The sequence below is a fragment of the Leptidea sinapis genome, chromosome 7 (genome assembly GCF_905404315.1).
Source record: "Leptidea sinapis chromosome 7, ilLepSina1.1, whole genome shotgun sequence".
Classification (NCBI taxonomy): Eukaryota; Metazoa; Arthropoda; class Insecta; order Lepidoptera; family Pieridae; genus Leptidea; species Leptidea sinapis.
Genome location: NC_066271.1, coordinates 15615027 through 15620754, shown reverse-complemented (window position 1 = coordinate 15620754; position 5728 = coordinate 15615027).

Sequence of the window (5728 nt, the reverse complement as noted above, 5' to 3'; positions counted from 1 at the left end):
TGATATTTAAATTCATTTCAACAAGGCTGTGTGTACCAAAGAGATACGAGTATACAGTATGGAAACAGCTTATATGAAATTAATGTAGGTACATACTTGTTAGCATATTAGCTGACGATATTCCAAAAATTAACGAAATCCATGCAGTGGTTTTGTCAAAAAGTAGGCTTTTTATTTTGAACAAATTTAAACGTCATGTAAGATTTGGGTGACTGGGTCAATGATTCAATGAACTTGAATATTTCAATATCATAAGGCGTTGCTGCTTTGCCTAGCCGCCTTTGAATTGCGTCGCCCGCGGCCGTTAAAGAGATTCACGTGCCGGCGGTGTGTCTTTGACTGCGGCGCTAATCAAAGGCAAGGTCTGGCGTAGGGAAGGACATCTTCAATCGATAATTAGCTTACTTTAAAGAAAGTTGTAATCGATAAATAATAAGCTGTTTAAGTCTATTTTGAAATTGTTTTGTAATGATTATTGTAAAAATACTACACCTAGTAAATAAATACCTAGGTATTTAAAACTAAGCAGCTTCAGAATTTTTATTTTTATAAATTATGAAGTAGTTTAGAGATACTGATCGTGAATAAGGAAGAACTAAACAGTAACAATTTATTACTTGTTTGTTATTTGAAAGCAACCTATCAAAAATTGTACCAACTTACTTTTTTTTATGAAAATAAGGGACGAGACGAGCAGGACGCACAGCTGATGGTAAACCTTTTTTATTTAACCGTATTAAATAAGTTCTTAAACTAATGCAAGCATATCTTATTAATATTGAGTTGCGCCCGCGCCGCATGGTGCATTACGTAATTTGTTAATTTGATTGTTTGTCTCAAAAAATACTATCAGGACTATCTATCAAGACGAATAAATCATTGTATTTGTTGGATGCAATTACTAATTGTGACATTAATCACGACCATCATGTTCACGAAGCATCCTTATACAAAGAATGAGTTCAAGTTCTAAAGGTTGATTTTTTTTTTCTTTTTTTTTTATGAAAATAAGGGACGAGACGAGCAGGACGTTCAGCTGATGCGCCCTGCCCATTACAATGCAGTGCCGCTCAGGATTCTTAATAAATACCAAAAATTCTGAGCAGCACTACAACTGCGCTCGTCACCTTGAGACTTAAGATATCAGGTCTCATTTGCCCAGTAATTTCACTAGCTACAGCGCCGTTCAGACCGAAACACAAAAATGCTAACACATTACTGTTTCACGGCAGAAATAGGCGCCGTTGTGGTATCCATAATCTAGCCGGCATCCTGTGCAAAGGAGCCTCCCACTTGTTCGCTGCTCAGGAAATCACTCAGAAAACAGTGGTTTCGTAAGTATTGAACTTACAAAAATAAACTATATTTTTACAAATGAAAAACATTTATGAATTGTTAAAAATATTAAAACATTCGAATAACACAAAACTACTAGTTTTTAATGCCTTGTTTAGATTCTTGGTTAGTAATTGTAAATAAAGTTTCGATAAACTAGAATTTAGGGGTATGCCCTATTTACGCCTTTATTTATTTTCGCCATTTTATTTAAGTATTTATAATTTGTTATTCAGTTTAATGTTAATGCGAGCTTTCGGAATGTGTGTACGATGTCTGGAGTGTCCAAGCGAGTGCTTTACGCAGCCCGCGATTGTTTCAAGTTTTTGTTGAAAAGTTTAAAGTTGTATTTATTTATTTAACTTTCTTATAGTTCAAGTGAAATGTTCAATCACTTTTCATTTCTTCGCTAATAATTATGTTATTGTTAAGAGCTTGTTTACGAGAAGAGAAGTAACAGCCAATTCGCCGCCGTAAGCTAAGTTGTCGCTCTTCGAGGTCAAATTACGTAGTCTAACAGACTGTTTTCTTTTTTCTAATTCAATTTTGATAATCAGTTTCTATGAAAATTTCTTTTTTATTGTAGCTGTACCTACGACCAATAATATCAATTAACACAAATGTTTAATATCTAACTTGTAACGTAGCATTATAGATCGTAGAAATAGTAATCGTGCATAATAACTGTAATAAGCGTATGCCGAAAGATTCGTTCTGACAAGAACATTTTATTTTAAATAACGTAATATTAGCTCTGATAAGAACCATTTCATAATGCTGTACATCAACTCATAGAATCATACAGATCACCAGTAGTCATCACAGAGAAGTTTCAAGCATCGTACTTTCTCTCGACGATCGCAGACATACTCACGTGATCAGTCATATGCTCCGCGTTACACAACCGCACAGCAAAGCCGAGCGTCCTCGAATGAAGCGTCGGGACTCGGGTTTTTTTTTTTTTTTGAGAGGAGGAAATACTGTTACATATTTACGCTCCGGAACGGGGCGTTATATGTCGGACTCGAGTGTCCCATACACCCCATACCGACTAAAACCTCCTCTGTGCTGTTAGCAGCTCTGGCTTTCACAGCGAAGTAGGACGTGGGCCGTGGAGGCCACAAAGACTACGCAACAACAGTCGCGGGGCGTCTCCTAAGGAGACTCGAACCTCAGACCGGCTGTGTGCTTGTGGGAAGGAGAGAGAATGAAAATGAAGATGAAAGATGAAAAGGTGATAAGAACACACTCGCCGGCGAGTGTGGTGATGTTTTGTGTAATGTATGTAAGTGTGTATGTATGTGTTTATGATTGTATGTATGTTTGTTTGTATGTATGTAAGTAGTGTAAATGTTAGTGTGCATGTATGTTTGTGTCTGTTTGTGGAGTGTGTTTGTGATTGTGTAAGTGGTGTATGTCAGTCCGTCAGTCAGTCCGTGTGTGAGTGAGTGTAGTGAAACGATTACAGGACGAGGACTAGCGTCTCGTCGGGTATCAAAACAATGTGTGGTGTATCTAGGGTACGGGCCGCTGACTGTCGTCAGAGTGACGAGTGCCAGTGGTTTGCGGTGGTTGACCGCGCCTACGCCTGCGAAGGCGGTGTGTGCGTGTCTGTGTCGGTGTTTGTGTGGGTGTCGCGTTCGCGATGGTGATGTCGTCATCCGGGTCTACCGTTACGTGTCTGGGACGTCTTATTGGGTTGAGACTATGGTGAAGGGGGGTGTACCCGCATGCCTTCCTAACCAAGATGTTGGGATGGTTAGGCGCCTTGTCAAAGAAGCGTCGCGAGATCTCTTTAAAGTGTTGAGCTATCGTCGGAAGCTCTAGGTCGCGGTGAAGGTCAACGTTTCGGATGAACCACGGGGCTCCGGTTGCCATGCGCGTGAAAACGAAAACGACGCTTGCGTATGATAGTATGGGCCGTACGATGCTTTTGTACAGCGTCACTTTGTGTTTGAGCGGAAGTTTGCTTCGCCCACACACAAGTGGATAAAGGCGACTGAGGAAAAATCGGGCTCTATTGCATACCGTATCAATATGTTTCTTTAAGTTCATATTGCTGTTGAACGTGACTCCTAAGTATTTGTAATCCTTCACCCACGGTATGGGTGTTTCATACAGTTTAATAACGTCGGTCGGTTGTTTTAAGCGCGGATGCTATTCGCGTTACCGAAGAGTACCGCTGCACTCTTGGTGGGGTTCACTTCAATCCGCCATTTTCTGAACCAGTTGCCTAGGTCATCGACGGCGGCTTGAAGCACTTTAATGTTCTTGCTCAAGGTTGAGCGGTTGGAGCCAAAGTAGAGTGCCGTGTCGTCAGCGTACTGAGCGAGCTGGACACTCGGAAACTTGGGAATGTCGCTCGTGAAGAGCGAGAAAAGAGTGGGAGAGAGGACCGAACCCTGTGGCACGCCAGACCTGATGGGTCTGGGTGAGGATAGGGTGCCCTCTACTCGATATCGGAAGGAGCGATCAGTAAGGTAGGCTCGAATGATGCGCACGAGCCTGTCTGGCACTCCCAGTTGATACAGCTTGAATTATTAGCCGTTGTGCCATACCTTGTCGAAGGCCTTCGCGACATCGAAAAACACAGCTGCCGTGGTAGCGTGAAATTGACGCCGTATGAGAATGTACTCGGTGAGTCGGTGAGCCTGCTGGGGACAAGAGTGAGCGGTTCTGAATCCGAACTGCATGTCGGGTATCAGGTTAAGATCCGCGATGTAATGATTAAGACGCGCGAGAATTAATCTTTCGTAAAGTTTCCCGATCGAGTTAATTAAGCTAATAGGCCTATAGCTACTCGGATTAGCTTTAGGTTTATTGGGTTTTGGGATACCGATAACAATGGAATCCTTCCATTGTTCGGGGAACGCGCTATTAGACAATAGAATATTAAAAATGGTAACCAATAAAGTAATAAGAGTCGAGGGTAGGATTTTAAGAACCCTATTGTTTATAGTGTCGGGCCCCGGGGCCTTCTTGGAGTGAAGCTCCTTAATGATTAGCTTCACCTCTTCGTAAGAGGTGGGTTTTATTACATCGCCTGAAGGGCTCAGAGCGGAGCGACGTTCAACTTCACGATCAACTTCGTCAACGTGTGTCGGGTCGGCTGCTGCATTTGGAGAGCACTGACTCTCGAGACTATCGGCGAGGCATTCAGCCTTCTCATCGTCATCGAGCGCCGGCTGCAGTCCCGGTCTGTCCAAAGGAGGCATGACAGTGGGCGGCTCCTGTTTGAACGCGCGAGGCAGCTTCCAGAAAGCCACATGTGATGGCTTAAGGTTGCCGAGCAAGCGGTCCCAACGTTCGCCGCGGAGTTCCGCGATACTTTCCCGTACCACCCGCTGTAGGTAGCGGAGGTGGCGCCTATTCTCGACCGACGGATACCTATCGTAATGGCTCTGTGCTTCTGTGTGAGTAAGTTCCTGACCTCTGGAGGCAGGTTTAGGCGATGCGGTTGCATCGTCGGAACCTGCCTGGAGCAGGCTTTGATCCTATTCTGTATATGGGACGTCACATGAGAGATAGCACTGTGAGCCGTGTCGACCGAGTCGATGGCGTCCGGTATAAGGTCAAGGTCGTCGGACTTGATAGCCTCGAGATCTTTTTCCAGCCGTTGCCAGTCGATCACTGTTTTCGTCGGTGGTTGAAAGTTAACCGGTGGGCCTAGAATTAGGACGACGGGCCGGTGGTCTGACTCTAATTCGTGAAAAACCTCGATTGAGTTTACATTGAGCGTTACGTTCTTAAGTAACGCAACGTCTAGAATGTCGGGTCGGTGCGCGACGTTATCCGGATAACGTGTTGGTTCGTCGGGTGCTATTACTGAAAAGTTCAGCGTGTCTGTGAGAGAATCTAATAAAATTCCGTTTCTATTTGTGGCTCTACTGTTCCAGCTGGAGTGTTTGGCGTTAAGATCGCCGCCCACTGTGACTGCGGCCCTGTGGCCGAGTAATGCTTCTATATCTGTGTCTAATATTTGTTTGTTCGGCGGAAGATAAGCTGAAATAACAGTGATCGGCTGGTGATTCGCCATACTGACCCGGATGGCAGAGGCCTCGATGTTAGTGAGGACCGGAGGATCGCGTATACGTGGTTTTAGAAATGTCTCTTGCACTAAGAATAGGTCTAATTGATGTTCGTGAGCGAACTCCTTCACCAAGTCTAGTTGTGGCTTAAGGCCTTGGGCGTTAAAATACGCTATACGGAGCGTATGTTGTTTAACCCGTCCGCTTACGTAATTAGGCATCGCGAATGTTTTTATACTTTCGCCCTATATCGGTGAGGGCACGGAATATTTTGGCGTTGTCTGCCATAACTTGCAGGAGCGACGGCGGGGCGTCCCGGACAGCCTCGAGCCTGCTGGCCAGGGCTGTGATTTCGTCAATATCGA